Below are 25000 nucleotides of genomic sequence, written 5' to 3'. Positions count from 1 at the left end.
TGCTAATGGTCTAATCTGATTCAATGATCTATGCTAAGCTATCTAAAAGTGCTCCCACCAATCGAATGAATGGATTGAAAATGTGGTAAAACTCAACTGTTTAACTTTACAGGGAGTTGTAAAATGAGTTTATTAAAAAAAAAAAAAAAAAAAAGGTGGAGCGTTTCTTTAATTAAAGAGTGCTGGCTTTCAAATTTCGGCTAAAGCGCAGCAACAAAAGAATATCATTTAAATGCAGCACGTCAATTATTAGAGGTATGAGAATTGCATTCTCTCTTTTTGCATGTATGTGTTTATAAGTTTATGGTGTTTCAGATATGCAGTGCATTGATTGATATGATCAGGAAGAGTTGCTCACTGTGTTGTTAGTGAACCTTTCAAGCAAGCACTCTGTTACAATGTTCATCCACGGTAGTATATAGTACTTTTAAAGGATCAGTATTCAATGGGATAGTTCATAGAAAAATACACCCCCCCCCCCATCTTGAAGAAAAACAAGATATTCTGGATAATATTCAATAAAAGTTCCCATTGACATACACAGTAGGAAGACAAAATACTATGGGAGTCAATGGTTGCTAATTCTTCAGCACATCTTTCTTTGTGTTCAGAAACTCAAACAGGAGAATGAGTAATTGATGACAGGATTTTTGTTTGGTGAACGATCCCTTTCCCTTTATCCCTAAAACTGAAACAACTGTCAAAATCAACTCTCAAAAGTCAGGTCAACACTGGAATTTTGGGTTTTATTTCTTTTTAATAAATCACCCAGTCCCCTCATAGTAACTCAGGGGAGTTTATACAGAGTAAACAGCCCAAAAAGTCAATCAGTGTACATCAATTTTCCATTTAAGCACCACTGGTGAGAAATTTAGATGAAAAATGTTTTTGAGACATTGTGTGAATGATGAGGTGGATGAAAGTGTGGTGCTCTTGTAGTGCCGTTTACAGGCTCTTGTGAATTATCATCAGTGACAACACTAATTAGCGCTGATGTGTACCACCCGCTAATGTCTACACAGATACCAGTGCTATCTCTCACTTTTTCTTCCTGTAATTAGGAAATGTCTGTTTATTTAAAAGAATCTCACACACAAGCATCTGCTGGCAGCAGGAAAAGTTTGCATTCACATGCACGGGTGTAATTGGTGAGTTAATCTGCACAGCAGTGGCTCCTGTAGCACCCGCTGCATGCAGTTTACACACAGGAGATTCATGCTATGAGGAGGAGACACATTTCTAAGCTGAACCCTTATTTGTATTACAATTCTCACTCTTTTTTAATATTAACACTTTGTTTCTCAGAATTTTATTTTATATTTTACAATTCTGACTGTCTCACAAAGTGAAGTTAACTTATAAACTAACTTCAAGAGGATCACATGCTTATGATTGACCACAGCTTGTCCTGCATTAGCTAACACATAAGTTACTAATCAGATGATTCCTAAGTAACCAAAAATAGTCAGAATTTTTATTTTTTTTACCTTATGCCTAGTTCAGACTGCGTGATTTTAGCCCCGATTTTGGCTCGCCGACAGGTTTTGAGAAATCGCCGACAAATGCCTGAAATCACAGGCAAATGGCTGCTTGTGCACTTGAGTGACAATCACACAGTATGAACTTTCAAAGACGCGATCTGAGAGAATCGCCGATGAGTCGCCGATGCCTGTGAGATATTTGGCATGCTAAATATCTACAGCTGTCGGCGATTCAAATCATGCCGTGTGAATTCAGTTTTGATTGAAAATAACATCAGCGATCGCCTACAGCCAATGAGAGAGCAGCTTTCACTTGTGTGTGTGTGTCTGTATAGCTGCTGCAGGCCAGCGGGAGGCTGGGGGAGAAGTTAAAAGCGCTCTTTTTCGGTTTATTTGGACTCACGAAATGGAGGAAAAACTAGTGGAGGTTTGACAGGACTCAGGAGCAACCGTGTCTGTTTGACGGTTCATACAGAAAAAAATTAGTTTAATATCAACGTTGAGGAGAAATGGCTAATTCCCTTTAAACCCAGGTGAGCAAACATGTACATGTTCTACCCCATTAAAGGCTTCTTTCTCATTATGTAGTTATGAGACGTAGTTTGGACGAAGTTGTCGGCGTTTCTTCCTATAGTAAAGTCATGCAATCTGAAAGCCCCTGTCCCCGATCCATCTTGCAGTGTAAACAAAGCAGCGACGAAACGCTAGCCCAGATAGTCATGCAGTGTGAAAACATCTGTGACACGACTACTTTGAAAATCATGCAGTCTGAACTCGGCATTAGTTATCTTTGTCTTTTTGTCCTTTTCCTTGATAGGGTGACACGGTGGCACAGTGGTTAGCACTGTTGCCTCACTGCAAGAATGTCACTGGTTCAAGCCTTTACCAGGCCAGTCAACATTTCTGTGTGGAGTTTACTGTGGGTTCCTGCCGGGTTCCTGGATTTCCTCCCACCATCCAACATACTGCAACATGCAACATACTGTAAGTGAATTGACCAAACCAAATTTTCACCATAGATTAATGGTTTCCAAGATGGGTGTCGTGGAACAATGACAGAGGGGCGGACGCTTAGTGATTTTCACAAGTCAAATAAATTTGATTAAACTATTAGAATTATCATATTTTAATTATAACTCACAGAAGATAAAAACAATAATTTGAATAGTATAAAAAAAACAACAACAAGCAAATGAAAAGCCATCAGGCTTTATATATTTTATATTTTATAGGATTGCTTTGTTTACATTAGATTAACAACACAGCAATAGCAGCAGCTGCAGCAGATTGATTTAGCAACAGGTTAAACTTTCTGACATCTTTATGGCAATTAAATACATAAAAAATACAGGCCACAACTGAACGTTGAGAATGATCTCTGATTGGCAGAGAAATACCTTAAAAATTAAGCCAAGAATAGACTTATGCTGAAAACACTGTCCTCTAGACTCTTTAGTTGAGGTTAATATTAAATTAAACAAATTAATAAATGACTGTTGCAGTTTTTGTGTTGTCAATATGCTTGTGTTTAGATAGGGCTATTGTTGTGTACGCAACATTGGTATATTTATAACCACCTCTGAGTAATTTGGGGATCGCGTGACACTGGTATTTTTTGGGTTGCGGGCTGAAAAATTTGGGAACCCCTGCCATTAATAACCTCTTAGTCAGAAGCATGGCTTAAGTTGTGCTGGAACACACCTGATTCAGATCCGGCATCTCTGACATTTGATCAGGCACATGATTTTACCAATGCCCCTCCTCAACCGCCCTCCTCTCTCATCCACTGTTCACTTTCACTTTCTTCAGTGACTCCTCAACCGTCTTCACTTTCGTCTGCGACAACCCCCTGCTCTTCACTCTTGTTCTTCGTCCACGACACCCACCACTCTCAACTTTTGAGCGTGACACCTGTCCATCCTCGGGTACCATGCCGGATCCGTTACCCGGATCTGTTCCGGGACCTCACAATTCACAAATTAAGCACTGGTCAGCAGTATATTACTCCATGGCAATCCCTAATTAGTCATTAGCCTTAAATAAGAAGGGGAGTTCTTGATATCCACCTGAGCTCAAACTTCCCTCTTGCACTGCTAACAGGAGGGAGCCCCGGGCTTGAGGATCTCATAAGCTCAGGGCTCTCTCCCAGGACGGCATGTCAAATACAATTTTGATGCACTTTTTTGGTTTATATCTAAATGTATATTTATGACTTTTCCTCTAATCTTTTCTCTGAATATAAACTGAATATGAATTGCAATCGGGAGTTCATAAATTAGAAGTGGATAATATAACACTGCATTCCTTGAGAACACAAGTTTAAACTGTAAAATGTAAGATTTTTGATAGGAAAGGTCACAATTACCTTTTTTGTGTTTATTGCAGCAACAAGCTTCAGATTAGGCCTATTACTATAATTAAAGCTGACTTATGTAAATATATAAGTTGCTCTGATCCTTTAGTAGTAAAATAGTTAAAGCTAAAGGAACAGGGAAAAGGGGGAGATGACAGTAATTAAAAATAATTTTAAAAAGATTAATGAAGAGTTCCTTTGAGGATTTTGATGCAGGTGGCATGAAGACATTGAAGGCTTGAGATTATACACATTAACAGCGGAGCACATTGGTATTCCAAAAACACACAGTGCATTTAATTGCTCCACATCCTGCTGGTTTCTCTATGGACCCCGAGAAGTGACGCCTTATGAATGAGCAAACAGGTCAAAGCACGATGGGAGGAATAATAATGCTCTCTCTCTCTCTCTCTTTCTATCTCTCGCTCTCTCTCTCTCTCTCTCTCGTTTCTTTTGTTTTCGAAGCCTCACTTTACTTAATTGCTGATGAACTAAGATTTATAAGACAGAAGATTAATGTGGAGCTTTGCAAACTATATAGCACAATATAGCAAAACTAAAGATGTATGAGATATATTAAGTTAATCAGTTTGTTGATGGATTAACATTTCTTCAACTTTTTACTGTAATAAATGAGACACAGGAATAATTTTGTCATGTGTTGATTCATATTTTGACTAACTTTGACTGTTGCTTTTTTGACTACATTTGACTATTTAAGTGAGAATTTAGCAAATATTCATTAAGTTCTGTGAGTTTTTTGGCAACAAAAACATTTAGTAACATAATTGTTTCCAACACTGATAAAACTTTGATTCTTTTAGCTGAATATTAAATCAGCATATACTTCACTACCTGTCAAAAATCTTGTTGTCTGTCCCAGTTTTAGGAACAACAAATAATAAATTGACGTCTAGGTAAACACGTCTTGATTATGCTTATTTTACTCAAATAAAATATGATCATGCCATGATTTTTAATTATTTAATTAGAACAGTAAGGTCTGACTTTGCTAAGAAAAAAAGTCTTGTCATTTAACAGAAAAAAATGTACAGTATAAGTCATGGTGCAGTGGAAAAAGAATTAATATTGTGTATAACTCTCATGAGCTTGGACGACTGCATCCATACATCTCTGCAATGACTCAAATAACTTATTAATAAAGTTTTTCAGAATGGCAAATAAAGCATTCTTCAGATTCTTAGGATTCACCTTCAATGCCTCCTCTTCCATCATACCCCAAACATGCTCAATAATGTTCATTGTCTGGTGACTGGTCTGACCAATCCTGGAGCACCTTGACTTTCTTTGCTTTCAGGAATTTTGGTGTGGAGGCTGAAGTGTAAGAAAGAGCGCTATTCTGCTACAGAATTTGCCTCTTCTGTGGTTTGTAATGTAATGGGCAGCACAAATGTCTTGATACCTAAGGCTGTGGTTGTTGCCATCCACTCTGCAGATCTTTTGCATGCCCCCATTCTGAATGTAACCTCAATTTATAATTTTTCCTTCACCAAACTTGACAGATCTCTGTGAGAATCTTGAGTCACCAAACTTGACAGATTTCTGTAAGAATCTTGGGTCCATGTGGGTTCCAATTGGTCTTTTGCAGTATTTGTGATGATTGGGATGCAGTTCAACAGATGATTCATCGGAAAAATCTTCTACCACTTTTCCAAATGATTAATTACGAGTAAAGTTAATATTTGTTGCTCTTACAACTGGTATCAACAACAAGACCTTTGACAGGTAGTGTACAATGATTTGACAAAAATCCTGACAATCAAGATTAATTGAATTTCTTTTTCAGTTTCAGCCAAACTTTTGCTTTGATGAATAAAACACAAGAATTGACATTGTATTTAACATATTAATCATGATTTTGATTTATTTACATAGACTAATTGACAATTGATTTTAGTATGATTTCAAATATTCACTACCATTCAACACTGTTTGGGTTTAGTTTTTTTATGTTTATTGAACAATATTTCACAAGACACTAAAGACATCTTCCACTGCATTACTAAATAAATATGCAATTATCAATTTTCCTGTTGTTCTTTTCAAACATGCACAGTAGATTAAAAATGAGTACAATACTAAATACATGTGTATATTTCATTGCTTTTTTTAAAGCAAATTATTTTTCTATTGATGTAGTCACTATACAATGCTATGACCAATTCATGCAGAAACAGATGTTAAATCAATTTTCCTGTAACTATTATATAATGGATTGCTACAATACTGTGAAAAACAACTGTACAGTTTAATGAATCAGGAAATAGTTCCAGGCATCTGACTTGGTATTCTCCTACTGTATTCTTTAACTATGTGTGCTTCAAATATCAAAACTTAGCCCTTCAATCTGCTCCAGCATAAACTTATGTTTACATTTCTGGCACCACACATCTCTACATGAACTTCCATGTTGATCATTTTTTTTCTATGAAAAGCAGTCACAGGTAGTTTGACTTTGTGTAGAAGGCAGTGGGCAAATTTCCTTTCAATTGGACCGCTACTATCCGTTTGGTGCTTCGATTAACGTCACTGTCAGAAAACATCACTGAGGCAATTTCTCAAAACGTGAGCCACAAACTGATGGCTGCAGGACAGCAAAGAACAGAGGAACAAGAAGGAAAAGGCAGTGCATGGGAGAAAAAAGACAAGAACAACAAATGCAATGCCACATTACAAATGGCACATTTGAGAAACTGTAATTCCTTACATACAGTAGTACACCCTCCATGTACTACTAAACCTTAGTTCAGGCCAGAAGGTAATGCGATCATTTACTCACCCTTATGTTGATCCAAACCCAAAACAATTCTGTTAATTTTAGAAAACAAAATAAAGATACTTTTAATAAAATCTGTGATTTTTGTAGCTCCATTAAAAGTTAAAATGGAATAAAAAAAAGTTAATGGTATAAAAGTCTATTAATATTATCTCAGAATTTAAATCTTTACTTGAAACTCACTTGTTTTCTGAATGTTACACTTCTGATTTGATAAACTGACCACTTTGTTTGATCAACCTGTACTTTGCATATTTGTCTCCTAGGACTTTATTTTGTTATATTAGACTTCTTTTATGTTTGTGAACCTAATGATGTCTCTACGTGATTACTGATTACTATTTCTTTAATGTCTGTTCGTACTATCTCTTTTTGCTACATTCTTTGTAAAGTGTCCTTGAGCTCTGGAAAATAACAGATTTTTTGCAAGTCATTACGACATGTACAGGTATGTTGTGTTATGAATATATACAAAATTGTAATAATTTCAGTACATTGCACAGGCCTATTTCAATGGATATATTTAGTGGCTGAGTGAAGTTAGTGACATAGTGAATGCTTTCACAGCAGACACAGAAAGCACTGTGGTATGAAACCCATTCATTTCATTGCATCACGCAAAGCTGGTTTGTTTGTTTTTTTGCTGACCAATGCGAAAGAGAAGCAGAGAATTGCGCACCATGGTCAAAATATTCCTGCTGGCAAAAGCACTACTGTGCTGTCATTGCAATGCTGGTAAAATGATGCCTTTCAGTATCAATAAAATGTGTTTTTGTGAGTTCATTTTAAAAAGTCAAAAAATTACATTATTTAATAAAATAATAAGTAATGATTACAAAGCATTTTTTGTTTCGGTTTCATCACATAATTTTCATTTCAATGCATCCCAAATAAATTTCCCCAAAACTGGGTTGACACAACTCATCAAGTTACAAAAGCTTTACAACACAAAAACAAATGTTTTTGAGCACCACTCAAAAGCATAATACAAAACATAAAACAAAATGTCATAATAAGTATGCTTTGAGAAATACATTAAACTTTAAACCAAAAAAAAAAACATTTTAACATTTCAAAAGATTACCCTAAAATGAACTACTGCAATCATTCAATAATTACTCATTAACTGTTAATAATTACTTACTTTCTAATATGTCACCTTGGAACTATAAGGTATTATCTGCGTTCTGAAAGATTTTGAAATATTGAGCTTCAAAGTTTTTGCATTCCATATAGCAAACAGTGTGTGTGATATTTTTTTAAAATTAAAAGTCTTAAAATGTAAACAACTTATAAAAAAAACATCCCATAATGTAAATAAGTTGTCAGTTAATAAGAATATGTCAATAACTCAATTCTGACAAAAATCTCAGATAGAGCCTTATAATTCTAAGGTGACAAATTGTTCCAAACCTGCTGGAGTTTAATTCCTCTGCTTAACACAAAAGAAGATATTTAAAAGAATGTAAGAAACCGGAACTCACTGAGTTCCGAAGGTTTTTCTACTATGAATGACAGTGACTACTAATGGCTTTCAGTTTTCTGTTTTTTAGATATTTCTTTAAAATATCTTCTTTTGTGATCAGAAATCACACAAGGGAGAGTAAATTATGAGTAAATGTTCATTTTAGGGTGAACTATCCTTTTAAAAAGCGAATGAGTTTTAATAAGAATAATTCTTTCCGGTGAAATCAATTATTATTTTTTTTTTATACAAACGTTATTTCAAAAGACCTTCAAAAAAGGGCAACATAAACAAAATGTGGCACGGCTGGTAAAGGATCTCCAGGAGAAATACATCACCAGTTAATATCTATTGTTGATCCCATTAGAGGCATTTATGAGAGTAAAGCACAAGACTAATGTTAAAATGTGAGGGTGTCGCTGTCAGCCTACAAAGCTTTCTGTGTGCCTGTTCCAGCGGCTCCCTGAGAACACAGCCTATCAGATCTTATCCATTTTCTATTAAGAGGACAGAAAGCAATTTCTAGGGTTTTCATTGCCCTGTGTGTGTATGTGTGTGCGTGCGCATGAGTGTGGTTGTGTGTGTGCACACGTTTTAACGAGCTGTGGTCAGGATGACAGGAAATTACTGAATGGATCAGCACTTCTGCACAAAGCCATTAAGTGTCCAAAGTCGGGGGTCAGCCAGCTGAAAATGTAGGAAACAACACGTCCCTATAACAAAAACATTTTCTTCAATTGCCCATAAATTAAAATAAGTCCCCCTATTAATTTTTGGACTTACCGAAGCATATTCAGAACATTGTCAGCATAATTTACTCATTTTCTGCACACATTATCTATTAAAACAATTGTTTTTAATTGGCTCCTTCCCTTTGAAGGTTGAATACGGTGACCCGCTCTTGTATTGCAGTACTGTATATACAAGTCTGATTCACATTCAGAGCAATATTTAGCTGTGACCACTGGGGGGTGACAGATTAGCCACAGCATCTCTGCGGTCCCGATATATGAGCCTTTGTGTGCTGAAGAAGGGACTACAGTGTGTGGGACAGAATCGTATGCTTTGAAAGGACAAAGGAATGGTGAAAGATAGTAGTGGGATCTTACATAAGATGTTAGAGAATGTCTATAAACGTCAAACATTCACATCGTGCAAAGGGCTGAATGTGAATTTTAAATGCAGTTTCAAGCAGTTTGGTTCACAATTTGGAAGGGGCAATTGTGTTGAGCAAACTGTTATTGTAAATTATTAAAATTGATAATAATGATTGATGATACTAATTATTATTATTATTATTATTATTATTATTATTATTTCATTATGATGATGATGATTATTATTATCATTATTATTATTTATTATTATTATTATTATTATTATTATTATTATTATTATTATTTGATTATTATTATTATTATTAATCGTTATTATCATTATCATTCTTACGATTATTATTACTACTAGCCCGAAATTGGCTGCCTCTACATAATTTGGACACGTACAAGTGGTTGGTACAACTCCAGGACATTATAATGTTTGAATTATCCACAGCTTGAGTGAACTTGGTACAAATGAGTACATTAAAGATTTGGACTTCAGAAGCTGAAAAAATCTGCATGTTTATTGCAAAAAACAATGATCAGGATCCAGAATTATTGCCTTATTTTGTATAATTGATACTTGATACTGTACTTTGTTTTTGTTTTTTGTTTTTCTGTTATCATCTATTTATTGGATACTAGTTTAAAGGGACTGCAAGGGAGGTGGGTGGGGGAAATTTAATTGATATATTTCATTATATATTTTTTTTTTCAGCCTGTGTGCTTTGCTAACAATAAAAATAGAAGAAAAAAATGAAAAAAAAAATGAAAGAAACAACAAACAAATTAAAAATAAAAATAAAAACTTTGAATAAAACATATGAATCTTTATTTCCTTGATATCCAGTATAAATGGTTAAAATAAATAAATGTTAAAATACCATTATTATTTTACTTTCCCAGAGATGGGTTGAGGCTGGAAGGGCATCTTGTGGCAACCCTGGATTATTAAAAAGACTAAGCCGAAAAGAAAATGAATGAATGGACGAATATTTTACTCTAAAAATCCAGAACAGCTCTTTCACATTCTTTCAACATTTTTTAACCATTTTAAAAATCCTTGGTCAAGATCAATGTGCAGCAAGCTAACACTCATTATCATTAAAGAGCCCCTGTTATGGGTTTTTGAAAATGACCTTCGATGCAGTGTGTAACAGCTCTAAATGAAGTAAAATATCCAGCTAAGGCTTAAATCTGAAAGTGCGGCGTGTTGAAAACTATTGATTCATCTATAAAAGAGTCAACTAAAAGTGGTTTGAATAAATCGCCGCTCTAACGAGTCTTTAGCCGTGTCTGCGTGACGTTGATACAAAACTCAAGCCCTGCTTATTTATTGCGCACATGGACCGGGTAAAATTTAAATCTCCAACCCCACCCACAAACACTGTAGAAAGAAAAAGAGCAAGACAAACACTGTAGCAGATCCCGGGTGGATCAAGCCACAAAAACAAGGTGCTCAGAAGTGTGAGGGAAAGTTAGTGTTATTTTCCCTACCCAAAGATGAGGCTGTGTAGAGTCAATGGTTGAAGTTTATTTCTGCAAAAATACCTCAGCATTATAGCCCCAGCCCTGTGCTGTGTTCCCGTCATTTTTCTGACGAGTGCTTTAGCAATCTACTGTACATGCTTACAATGGGAAATTCATTGGCTGTTTGTTAAAGGAAGGATCAGAAAAGAATATATTGGACTTTGTCAGAGCTTGACAGGGACTTTACAGTACATAGTTCATGGATCAGTTTCTTCCTCCATTTCACAAATGTAAGTAAGTGCTATTGAAGTGGTTGCCTCCTTGTTTTCTCTAGCCTGCAATTTATGTATTTAATTGTGGTTTGTTACTTGTAACCGCTTGTACTGTATCTGGTTAACTCTTTATATTCTCCCTTTATATTTATATAGTTTTCCGGGAGAAATAACAAAACAGGAGGGTGGCGGGAGATTGGCCTGAAATACGGAAGACTCTTGGAAAAAACGGGAGTGTTGGCAGGTATGCTCACACATACAATCGGCACTTTGACTACCTCAAAATTGTTGATAAACCATGGTGGGCATTTCTGTCTCACGCTGAATGCAGTCGACCAATCACAACAGACTGGGGCATCAGACCAATCAGCGCAGATTAGCTAAGGAGGGGTTTGGGAACAAATGAATCGCTGAACGAATCATATGGGAGTCTCTGGGATAATTAGGTAAAAAAAAATGCATATTATAAGACCATGAAAATGTTTTTTGACCTTGCATGCATATCTGACTATTGTTGGAGACCCCAAAAACCAAAATATGACCCTTTTTAATGCATAATAGAGGCTCTTTAAATTAATCCAAGCGACACTCAATGTAGATGCAACCGATATCGACTCAGATATCGCCTGAACAAGCGCTTGAGATAATATCACGACAGCGAACAGCCAGATTGAATTTCCAAATCAAATGGGATTTGTCGACAAATTCCACACAATGCAATCCACATAACACAACATGAAAACAAAGCTCCGGCTTAGTCCCTCTACATAACACTCCCTTCATCGCCTTCAAAGTGATGTCACGATAGTAAACTGAGCTTTACACATAAAACACAGTGATGAAAAACACACAATTCAAAGAGAGAGAGTTGATGTCTCTCTCTCTCAAATAAAACTTGAGTATAAGGAGGAGGAGGAGGAGGAGCGGCGGTCAGACAGATGAAGGCTTGCAGCTAACAAAGTGATAAGGGATTAGTCTCTTGCTGTAAATCTCAGAATGTTTTTGAAGGATTTATCCACCCCTCTCACTCACAGCTATAGCCATCTCCTCCATTACAGTGTGAAATTGAAACTCTCCTCTGTTTCTTCACCTGCTCTGCTCTACTGTGTCAATAAGGGCTGTTTAGCCTTTGACCCTGCCATAGGCTAGAGTGATGAAAGAAGTGGACCGGCAAAAGTATACACCCCTTGAACAAGTATGAACTGATTCAGATGCAGCTTTCGAGATATTTCGATCTATGGTGACACACACACACACACACACACACACTCCACAGCTTTTTAATTCCTGCAATCCACATCCTTATCAATCACATGTGATAGCAGGTGCCACCCCCTTCATCGTAGAAAAGATTACCACAGCTTGCTTGTGAATAGCCTCACAAAACAGCATCTTGCACTCACACACACTATGCGTTTGGAATACTTTCTAAAGGTAATGGCAAAAATATGTCAGTAGAAATAATTGAGTTTAGATGCACTATCCAAACCAGTTGGTCGCATGGATTGAAGCGTAGAGCTCTTCCCTCGATATTGATTATGTGCTCATTGTCTATTCCTGATGGGATAAGAAAATACATTACACAAATCGATAGTTCGCACAAATTTTATCAGGATCGCGCAACCCCAGATTAAAATGATTATGAAGTCTGGGGAAGCGATGCCAAGGGGGAGACTGTCAATCTATCAAATTTTGAACCATTTTAGTAAATTTCAACACGAAGACCCCTTTGGGATTGATATGGGGTATAGAAGGGTGAGATTCTCATACTGAATGTATTAAAGGGCTTATCTGGAGAGATATGTGTATTTTATTAACTTATTGGGAAAAGTGTAGCTCTACCTTCTGGTGCTCAAATAATAATAATAATAATAATACAATTCACTGCAGTTACCAATTGAATTAAACTAGAGCTATGCTTGTGCACTAGAAAAACAATGAAAATAATGTGTGTTTTTGTCAACATTTTTTTCCACTATAAAGAACATTGTGTGAAATGGAATGTTACGCTGATGATACACAGGGCAACTTTTTGAGCAATTTTTCTGGGCTACTTTGGAAAACAATGCCATAAAAGAACAATCAGGTAAGACACGGGGTAACTAATTAGCACAATGGGTTAAATATTCAATAGTGTTGCTCATTCTTAACAGAAAAGTAGCCAAGCAACAGCGCTTTGCAAAATTGCCCAGCAAATTTGCTTAAAAAGTTGCCCTTAATATCATCAGCATAACGTTCCGTTAGCATTAGTCAGGCTGTTAAAGGTTTTTCATGGAACCAGTGATGTCATATAAAGAACCTTTTACCACAAGGTCTCTATCCTAATGCATGATTCCTTGTAAAATATTTCAAGTGATTCATTTAAAAATGCAGATTCTTTTAGAAATAAAGCAACAGACTGCCGGTGTCTAAATATGCCTACTGCAATACTTGTAGGGAAAAAACATGTTTATGTCAGAGATCACTACAGTCACAAAACATTGGTAAAAATGCTTCTGCCTATTTTCTAGAGCAGGAGTGCCCAAACTTTTTTTTTTAATCTAGGGTCAAAATCCAAACTTTATAAAGGTTAGTGGGCCAAAAGTAAATATAGTTGTCATGGGTAACTTTCCAATTTATTTAATAATATATATATATAAAAAAAAAAAAACTAACTTCACTTTATAATAACTAATACAGTATAATTGTTTTACATTTTATACTAAACATATTACAATAAAAACAGGGGCTCGCTGATGTCTTCTGCATAGTCCTCTATTTGTCGAGTGACAATATTTACATTTTTAAAACTCAGATTCATTTATATTTAATTGAAACATTTAATTTCAATTATCTTTTTTGTAGAAAAAAACAAACAAACAAACAAACAAAAAAAGGTTAGGTGAAATTAGAAATGACGATCTCTGTTAAAGGCATTACCCCAATCCTCGCTATCTTTCTCAGATGGGATGGTGGGCCAAATCAAAGGTTACATTGAGACAACTTTGGCCTGCTGGCCCTACTTTGGGCAGCTCTGTTCTAGAGTGCACATCTTGTATACAGCTGACGATTCCATGAGGCCATGGGAAAGGATTTATGAATGGGAGTGAAGCAAAAAAGTTACATGTGAAAAGTTACGTCACTGTAAACACATTACATTCCAACTTCATTGACTACTCAGATTTGCTCTATATTAAACAACTTTTTTTTTTAATCAAAAAAGCAAGTTCAAATACAATCATAGTACATAATATATCACAGGTGTCAAACTCCGCAGCTCTACACAGTTTAGTTCCAACCCTAATTAAAAACACCTGATCAAACTAATTGAGAGCTTTAGGCTTGTTTGATACCTACAGATAGGTATGTTGAAGGCTGTGAATAACAGGTAATCAAGTTGTAAATAACTTTCAGTTTGTTGCACAGAGCGATCAGTTGGGAGATTTGTATGTGTAGCTGCGTCTCAAATGGCACACTATACACTATGAACTCATGCACTATATACTTATGCACTTACACACTCAACAGCATAGTATATGTATGTAGTGTCGTCCAAAATGGAGCACTAATGTTTTTCTACTAAGCGCAAATTCAAACCATTTCCCTGATGACGTTTGACGGTTTCCAAATCAGTGAAATAAATGACCAAACTATTAAATAATACCTGCCATGAGCATAACCATATTCACCATCGGGAGGCGCTATAATCACTCTCTTAGAAGACTTTTGCTTTTACCATCCAATAAAAATAAAGTGATTCAACATGTATGCCTGATAGCTCCGCCCCTTCTGCTACGTAAGCAAATCTGCGGTCGTTGAGTGCGTGAAGTGTCCATCATTATACACTTCATTTTACCAGCTGAATGAGTTCATTATCCGGGTAATTAAAGTGCACTTATTATTTTTAGAGTTTTCAGTGTGAACACTACTTACACTCTTATACTACAAAATGGCATAGAATAGTGCATAAGTATGCGATTTGGGATGCAGCTTGTGTGTTTTTTCTCTCAAAGTGATGGCAGCCATGACATAAGCGCATTAGGCAGTAAAAGTGAAACCAAAAGTACACACATCATTTAAATGATCATATCGCACTTAAGTTATGATTGCGACAAGCATTTGATATGTTTTTTTTTTTCTTTCATAGCAAACAAAAAGTGTTGTGCATGAAAATAAATGTTTGCTGGGTCAGTATAACTATTCTAGCCTATATAATGTTGCATATAATGCAAACAGGAATCTGATAATGATTCAATGATAATGTCTCATTTTACCAGTGGGAAAAAAAGGTCTAATAATGTTGTCAATGACAAATGACAAGCATATGTCTCAAACATAATAATTCAATTTTAAAATTGTGAAAAGTTGTATTCTGATGTCGTCACTTTACTGTGCATTAACAACCAAGACATATTTAAAGTCTGTTCAAGACTACCATAGTCTCTACAAAACATCACATTTTAACCAACAGTAGAACTACACATAGGCCTTATATTATTATTGTTGTTTTACCATATATTTGAAAATTAACAATAATAATAACCTACACCTATTAACCTTTATTTTACATCTACAGAATGGTGAGAAAATTGTGAACTTGATTTTAAGCAAAAAAATTGTGATTCTCATTTTAGTCAGAATGGTACAGCCCTAATATATAGTGTTTTGCCATGTGTGTTTAACTCAAAAAGAACTTTCTCTATGTTAATCTGCGTTGACAATCTACCTTGAGAAAAGCGCTTTAAAAATAAAGATGAATTGAATTTGTGTGTGTCTGTTTGTGTTCATACTTCTAATAGTATAGTACCCTATAATGTTATCTACACATTTGTGCTGTGCACATTTGTGCTTCTTCGTCGACCACAGGCACATTTTCCCAGCTGACATTGTGTTTGCAAAGAAAGCATGTGAAAAAGTATGCCAGACAGTGGAAAAACTATAAAATTTCAACAAAGAGAAAAACAGAAAGAAATAAAAAAAAAATGTGAATCACGTTGAAGAGAAATAAAAAAGGAAGACATGAGAAGGGAAGAAAAAGGAATGTAAACAAGCAAAGAGTAAAGCAGGTGATGGATCTAGGCAAAAAAAAGAGTGGAAAGTCGCAGTGTGGCCTTCCCAAAAAGATGCCACCTGGCAGGGGCCTGGCCTCGGATGTTTTGCCTGCAGCCAATGACAGAGTCCCACAAGAGGGGCGTAGAGCACATGCCTCTTCAATTAGAGCACTCCATGAGGGAGGAGACCGAGAGGGAGAGGGAAAGCATCGGAGTAACTAAGCAAAGATTTGTGTGTTGTCAGATGAGAAGTGCAAAGAAAAAAAAGCACTGATGAAAAGGGAGAAAACAGAAATGAAAAACTAGAAGAGTCAGATGAGGGCTGAAGGTTTATACAACTGAGGTTAACATGTCATTAAACAAAAGTGTGCAGCAAACTTTATTACAGCTTCACTAGTTACAATATATGTGTGGTTGGGATTTAGTGAGTGTTTCTTTTTTGTGATCGGTTATGCATTTACATAGAAAGACAGTTTTTATAACAACAACATAAAACAAAAAGAGCCTTCGAGGAATTTTTTCTTTAATTAATTCATATTTGATTAACATCAATAAATGCATGCATCTAAAACACAGTTTATATTAAATTAAGCAAATACAAACATCCAGCAGGCATAGTTAGGGCACCTATGATGAAAATCATCTTTTGTAAGCTATTTCGACAGAACTGTGTGCAGGTATAGTGTGTCCACAGTCAAATTGGAGTGATATAAAATCAATAAGTCTCTTTTTTAAAAATTTTCTGATGTTAAAATAGGATCTGAATCCCTCACCTTTTTGAGGCCAACCACAACATAATGTAGGAATACGATTTTCCCTACCCACCGAATTGATTGGCAGCAGCGTATTAACATGTGCCTGCAGTAAAGCAGATAATCATATCCACAAGGCAGGATGTGTGCAAAGCAGCTGTAATTAAAAGATCTGTTCAGCTCTCTGTGATCATCAATCATCATTAAATGTGATCAAAAATGAACTTTATTGTAATGAATTACAGCAATTTTACTGTCACTTTACTTTTTCACCACAGCCAAATGTCAGTCAAATCCTGTTTTGTGGACATTATTTTAGGTTAATTTTGTACATTAACATAATGGATATCTATAGAACAGTGGATATTAATGTGTATAACGTGTCACATTTGCCAAGTAAAAACAGTGCAAAGTTATATGCACTGTCTGTGTGTCCTCCATGTGTGTGTGTGTGTGTGAACTTTGTAACAACATTGTCTGTGACTCATCGTAGCAGAAAGGCTTGAATTACAAATACATTGAAAATACAAATACTACAAATACATCAAATAATAATAATTGGGTACGTTCTTACTGTAGTATTTCTCACAAACGACACATGAGATCTGCTTCCTTCATGTCTGTCACTGTGCTGTTTATCTGTAGACAGCCGAGGCGGAGTTTGAGGCACACCCTGACAGGCACGTGGGAACGGCGGACAGGGAGAACTAGCATTAAAGGCACAGGCAACAAAAACAGCTACAATGTGTTCAGAGCAGAAAATTTTATCTTCTTAAAGGGCACCTAGGTTACCACTTTTTTCAGATTTAAAATGAGTGTTTTGTGTCTCCAGAATGTGTCTGTAAAGTTTCAGCTCAAAACACCAATCAGATTTTTTATTATACCTTTTATAAGTTTCTCTTTTATACCTTTTTGCACCAGGTGGCGGTTAGTTGTACTGGGCCTTTAAGGCTAGTCCTCCCCACCCACCATTTCTATGTGCCTTTCTGTGTGCCTTATTCTCCTTCCTCGGCTGCGTCAGACAACAGACAGACTTAAAGAAAGCAGATTTCACATAGCGTTTGTTAGAAATACTACAGTAAGAACTTTACCAATGAGTATTTGATGCATTTGCTGTGAAGTTGCAACGATGAATCAATAGGTGCCCTTTAAGACATCAATAATATTTAGCGAAAGGATTATTAAAATGACTAATATTTATTAATTTAAAACTGCATTCATTTATCGTTTAAATTATGAATATATAATATTTGGGTTTGTTTATAATAAATAAATAAATCTCAAAGTAGCTTTATATTTTTTATATTTTCAAACATATCATTTCAGAATACTACTGTTTCACTCTATTTAAACGAGTGTTAACACTTTACAATAAGTTAATGGTAATAAAGTTGTTCATTGCTAGTTCCTGTTAACTCACAGTGCATTAATTAATGTTAACAAGCAAGATTTTAGTAATGCATTAGTAAATGAAACTATATCATTTGAAGTAATAATTGAACTATATCATTAGCAAATGCTCTATTATTCATTATAAGTTCATATATACATTGTAAAGTGACCAAAAAAAGCCTTATAAAACTAATAAAAGTCAAATAAAAATGAGGCTTCTTTCAAAAACAAATTAATTAATTTTTCATTATTTAAAATGAAAGGAAAAAAAAGACAAGAAAATAAAGTTATCTGTTCTGTTCTTTGTTTCTGTGTGGAATAACTAGTCTTTGAATGAGGGTGTCTGTATCAGGGTGTACTTTGTGGTGGTCATCCATCCTCTGCAGAGAGAACATTAATGCTCACTTACCGCAAGCCCCTTAATGAGCTATTAAAGACCTCTTCACTACCGTGAGAGAAACTCAAGTGTATGTGTGTGTGTGTGTGTGTGTGTGTGTGTGTGTGTCTGTGTTGCAAATGTATTCGTTCATGAGCGTCTGACCGCAGCCCACTGAGGCATGCATAATTAATAAGAAAAGGGAGATAAAAGCAGACTGAACCTTTTTTTTTTCTTCTTGATGTAAATGTGTGCATTGCCCATCAGCATGTTCTGTATATGTGTATCGTCTGAGCCTGTGTGCGTTCGTGCATGTGTGTTTCTGTGATAATTTAGCAGCATTCCTCCTAGTTATTGCAATTCTGAAGTAAGATGAGACGAATAGACGGGAAATATAGGCCAACTCTCTCCTGCTGGCCACTAAATATTTATCACATATTACACATCCAAGCCCGGCAGCTTTATATCGCACATGAAATGCAGACACACACTCCTCAAAAATGACTTTAAGAGAGACTAAAGCTCATTTAAAAAGTGGATATACTGTATGATGACACTTTCTATGTGATAGGGCTGCACGATATTGGAAAAATCTGACATGGCGAAATTTTATTTTTCTGCGATAAATATTGCGATATAAATACAGTTTCACGAGATTCACTTTCGTTTTTCTCATAGACTTTAATAAATATGGATGTAGTATCCGTGGCATCACCCATAAGTTTCTGAAGAGCGTAAAATAAGCTGCAAGTGGGTGTGTTCAACTGGCACCATTTTGTTCGCGCATCATTGCTCCAACCGGGGGTAACCAAATTAAGGCAAAGAGGCGGAGCATGAGCAGAGCTACAGGCGCATGCTAGCATTTTGCTTAGACAGGCTTTTCTTTGGGAGAAACGCTTAATACTTCATTACCTGCAACTCGTTCGTTTTCTGACCACATGGGCTTGGTTAGACACTATATCAATGAATTGTTTATTCTTTTAAAAACACTGTTGTAACACATTAAGCCACTAAACATTGTTCTTATGACATTTTTCTACAGGGGGAAAACAAAAAATTACTACCAAATACTTCAAATATAGTCTGTCTTAGTAAAAGCAAGGCTATTTATGAAATCCAGGCATAACACTGTAAGACAACGCTTCAGATGGCTGTTCTATAGCCTACAGCTAATAAATTTGTCAGATTCTGGAGTGCATTACAGGTCTAAAGAAAATTATAAATGATAAATTATCCTAAATATTACAAACACATTTATAGAGATGGTATAAATATATAATTTCACTCAATGGTTGCAACTTGAGCAGTTTGTGAGAACAATTAAGTGCACAAAGCATGCCATAAAATCTGATAATTATAGAAAATAATTACAAAAGGCATTAGACTGTGTAAAGAAAAAAACAAAAAAAAACTATGATTTATAAGCCGAGTTCAGCAGCTAATCAGCCGGAATCAGCTGAGGTGAAGTGACAGCAACCAGTGAGACCTAGCTGTCACTCAAGTGGCCCAGCCCTTAATTATGCAGACTTAATATAACTTAATAGTTATAAAAAATTCAACCCCCTCACAAATGTCATGAAAGGTAAAAATACTGAACCAAAGTCTTTCTTTGTGCCAGGCTGCAAACACCTTTTTTTTTTTTTTTTTTTTGCTATAAAGCCATTTTAACAGTGGGGTCATTAGAAATTCACTCTATTAAAGAGCCAGGACTAAGAGAATTTCAATGAATTGCAGTTTAAGTTACCGCCATATTAGCTTAATGATAGAGAGCGGGAGGTTGCCGCTGCCGTCGTCGTGCCGTCATCGTGCTGTCGAGAGTAACGCACATGCAGATTATTTCTGGTCTTGATTTAATCGTTGAAATAAATGTGCATAAGTGCTCTATTTTTACTAAATCTCTATTTTTGTAAATATCCAAGGGTTGCTTGATTATAATTAGTTTTATACCATTTGTATTTTATTGAACAAACACTTTTTCATGGCTTACACCTTATGCTAGTGATGTAACAAATATGCTAATTTTACTAATATTCGCTTTAAAAGGTCTCATTTAATAGATTTTCCTCATATGCATATTGAGATTTCTATGAAAACTATGTATATTGTACTGCTGGTTGAACTGAACATGTTAAAGTAAATGTTAATATATACTTCCTCTAAGTGGTAGTTTTACAAAAACAAAACAAAAAAAAAACTATGAAACTAAAAAAAAAAAAAACAATTGGCAGTAAAGTCAGTAAAGTTGCTCAATCTGCTTTCTGCTGTTCTTACGCCATCTGTTAAACTTTTGGTAAAGCAACAATCGGTTGGGAGAGAATAATAATAATTATTATTATCATTATTATGGCTCTTTAAATGTCAAAATGCTAATTTAAACAGTCACAGATATATATCAGCAGTTGATTTGTTGATTTGTGATAGGTAATGCTTGAATTATAAACATCATGTCTGTTGTCCTAACGCACCAATAACATCACTTTTTTTTTTTGTGCTTGAATGTTAAAACGGCCCTCCTATGAATTTTCAGTCTGAAATGATTTCTGACCACATGGGCTTGGTTAGACACTATATCAATGAATTGTTTATTCTTTTAAAAACACTGTTGTAACACATTAAGCCACTAAACATTGTTCTTATGACATTTTTCTACAGGGGGAAAACAAAAAATTACTACCAAATACTTCAAATATAGTCTGTCTTAGTAAAAGCAAGGCTATTTATGAAATCCAGGCATAACACTGTAAGACAACGCTTCAGATGGCTGTTCTATAGCCTACAGCTAATAAATTTGTCAGATTCTGGAGTGCATTACAGGTCTAAAGAAAATTATAAATGATAAATTATCCTAAATATTACAAACACATTTATAGAGATGGTATAAATATATAATTTCACTCAATGGTTGCAACTTGAGCAGTTTGTGAGAACAATTAAGTGCACAAAGCATGCCATAAAATCTGATAATTATAGAAAATAATTACAAAAGGCATTAGACTGTGTAAAGAAAAAAACAAAAAAAAAACTATGATTTATAAGCCGAGTTCAGCAGCTAATCAGCCGGAATCAGCTGAGGTGAAGTGACAGCAACCAGTGAGACCTAGCTGTCACTCAAGTGGCCCAGCCCTTAATTATGCAGACTTAATATAACTTAATAGTTATAAAAAATTCAACCCCCTCACAAATGTCATGAAAGGTAAAAATACTGAACCAAAGTCTTTCTTTGTGCCAGGCTGCAAACACCTTTTTTTTTTTTTTTTTTTTTTGCTATAAAGCCATTTTAACAGTGGGGTCATTAGAAATTCACTCTATTAAAGAGCCAGGACTAAGAGAATTTCAATGAATTGCAGTTTAAGTTACCGCCATATTAGCTTAATGATAGAGAGCGGGAGGTTGCCGCTGCCGTCGTCGTGCCGTCATCGTGCTGTCGAGAGTAACGCACATGCAGATTATTTCTGGTATTGATTTAATCATTGAAATAAATGTGCATAAGTGCTGTATTTTTACTAAATCTCTATTTTTGTAAATATCCAAGGGTTGCTTGATTATTATTAGTTTTATACCATTAGTATTTTATTGAACAAACACTTTTTCATGGCTTACACCTTATGCTAGTGATGTAACAAATATGCTAATTTTACTAATATTCGCTTTAAAAGGTCTCATTTAATAGATTTTCCTCATATGCATATTGAGATTTCTATGAAAACTATGTATATTGTACTGCTGGTTGAATTGAACATGTTAAAGTAAATGTGAATATATACTTCCTCTTAGTGGTAGTTTTACAAAAATATATATATATATGAAACAAACAAAAAAAACAATCGGCGGTAAAGTCAGTAAAGTTGCTCAATCTGCTTTCTGCTGTTCTTACGCCATCTGTTAAACTTTTGGTAAAGCAACAATCAGTTGGGACAGAATAATAATAATTATTATTATCATTATTATGGCTCTTTAAATGTCAAAATGCTAATTTAAACAGTCACAGATAAATTTCAGCAGTTGATTTGTTGATTTGTGATAGGTAAAGCTTGAATTATAAACATCATGTCTGTTGTCCTAAGATGCACCAATAAAATCACTTTTTTTTCTTGTGCTTGAATGTTAAAACGGCCCTCCTATGAATTTTCAGTCTGAAATGGGTCCTCGCCAAATTGAGTTTAAGACCTGTGGTTTAATAGCAATATTTGACAGTTTTCTGGGGAGTCTAACAGTACTCAGGTACAGAAACTGAATAATCAACATGCCAAAAAATGCTTTTCTTACTTTGCTTTGTCTTGTTTCTAGTCAAAATATCAAAACAATCTTGCAGCAAGTAAATATATTGTTTTGTTATCAACTTTAGAAGTAGCAAGTCAAAATTAAGAGTTAAAACTAGCTAAATGATCTGCCAGTGTACAGATGTTAACACTTCAATATGTTCCCTCTGCCGATATGCTTGCTGCCGTTATGGCAAAAGTAAATGCGCCTGCAGCTTTTGACCACTTGGTGGGGCTTTAACCATAGACTTTTACAAAAGTTTTGAAATCTTAACAGATAATAAAATCTGGGTGCAGTGCACACGAGGAGAATGTTTAGCAATTTTATTGCCTCAAAACATGCGCACACTAGAAGATATGAAAATCGCGGCACAGCACACACTACAAGATATTGTTAGAATTATCGTGCCTGATGAAGCACATCACCTGATTGCAGTATAACTTGCTTTATAAATAATTATTATTTATAATAGGCTTGGTTACAAATATTGGACCAACTGCCACTACATGCAGAACACTCTTATGCACTCAAAATAGCTACCCTTTTGCATAGCAATTAGTGGCTGTTATGAAATTAAATAGATAAGCATATCCGCGCGCAAAGTGAGCGGCATATTATTTATCGTCTGTTCATTTTTCTCTGTTCATTTCTCTTTCACACGCATGTAGAGCGAACAGCCTGCAGAAAGAAAAAAAAATGAAGTAAAGTAAAATAATCTTGTTAGTGCTTTGAGATGTAAATATTTTGACTAAATCATAAGAATCTAAAAATAGTTTTTTTTTTTCAAAATAAATTCCATATAAATACAGTAATTAATTACAATTATATAGCTTCTGGTCAACTATAATTCAGACCAACCATTGCATATCCTGCAATGTGTCAATTGTGGATGCACACATTGTGATATCGATGATGAAACAACGCAGCCCTACTATGTAATATAAAGTCTTTGACGAGGGATGCTAAACTCATCCGCTTCTTCAGTCCATCCCCATGGGTGATCAGCTATGCAATGGCCAAAATTTATGCATAACGTACATGTCCCCAATCTACACGTCACAGTCGCACAATGCAACAGAGCAAAAGACGAAGGGCTTTTATCCAACTGAATGTAAATTAAACGAAAACACACAAAGGCAACCTTGAAAACTGAGTGTTATATTATGCGTGCTTTCAAATCTGGAGGATGGGGGAAAAAAGCGGAGATGGGAAATTAATATTCATTTCACGATTCCCTTTTCATCGTTTTTTTAATTTCTACACACAATCTCGCTGTTTGAAAAAGTTGAAAAAGCAAACAATGGATCCTTTCCTCTTGTGCATCCAAAGCCATTTCCTCCATTTGCTGCATTATCATTTTTTCTTTTTCTCTTCCTACACTTATGGAAGCACAAGAGTGGTCTTTACATTTTCAAAGAAAATCAATTAATTATTCAATTAGTTCAAATCGATAGTAGAGGTGCATACTAATCTATACCATTCAGAAAGAATATCAGATGATTGGGCATACTTTACAATCTTATTCATGAGAGAATATATTTTTCTCCTAGAACAAGAAACAGTCAAACTTCAAAAGGCACCATTAGAGAAAAAAAGACCAAAGGGATACGGTTCGGTAAGAGCTGGAGTAGAGAAAAGATTAGACTGAATGTGTGTAAAACAGATCTGCTGCTTCAATTGCTAAAGATACATTGCTGGTATAAAATAATTAAAGTGATATGACTGACAGGAGATGTCCGCTGGATCATCTTATACCAGACTGATGGGAAAGATAGTATACAGTATGAGTATGAATCAGATTTTGTCTACACACATACAATCACCGGCCACTTTATTAGGTACAACTGTCCAACTGCTGACGACATGGTCAAGACAATCTGCTGCAGTTCACACTGAGCATCAGAAACAAAGGGGAACAAAGGGTAACAAATGTGATTTAAGTGACAACCGAGGTATGCAGAAGAGTATCTCTGAACACACAACAGGTCAAACCTTGAGGCGGATGGGCTACAGCAGCAGAAGACCACACTGGGTGCCACGCCAGTCAGCTAAGAACAGGAAACTGAGGCTACAATTCCCACAGGCTCACCAAAATTGAACTATAGAAGATGCATTGTCTGGTCTGATGAATCCCACTTTCTGTTGCGACATTCAGATGGTAAGGTCAGAATTTGGCATCAACAGCATGAGAGCATGGATTCATCCTTATATCAACAGTTCAGGCTGGTGGTGGTGGTTTAAAGAGCCCATAT

At 35.5% G+C, this 25000-nt stretch overlaps 2 protein-coding genes and 1 long non-coding RNA gene across 9 annotated transcripts in view; 1 reads left to right on the top strand and 2 right to left on the bottom strand.

The window, feature by feature from the left end:
- Positions 1-25000, bottom strand: part of pik3r3b (phosphoinositide-3-kinase, regulatory subunit 3b (gamma)) — a 481128-nt gene that overhangs the window by 193597 nt on the left and 262531 nt on the right.
- Positions 1-25000, top strand: part of LOC147843556 (uncharacterized) — a 536892-nt gene that overhangs the window by 410905 nt on the left and 100987 nt on the right. The window lies entirely within an intron of this gene.
- On the bottom strand, positions 14130-19499 carry LOC147843558 (uncharacterized). The gene is made up of 3 exons (XR_015493872.1): positions 17812-19499; positions 16946-17293; positions 14130-16635 (listed from the first exon to the last, which is right to left on the bottom strand). It is a non-coding gene; the product is annotated as an uncharacterized LOC147843558 (long non-coding RNA).

The sequence above is a fragment of the Danio rerio genome, chromosome 6 (genome assembly GCF_052040795.2).
Source record: "Danio rerio strain M-AB ecotype USA chromosome 6, GRCz13ab, whole genome shotgun sequence".
Classification (NCBI taxonomy): domain Eukaryota; kingdom Metazoa; phylum Chordata; class Actinopteri; order Cypriniformes; family Danionidae; genus Danio; species Danio rerio.
Note: the sequence above shows the minus strand (reverse complement) of the source record. Positions and strands in the feature narration are given on the sequence as shown.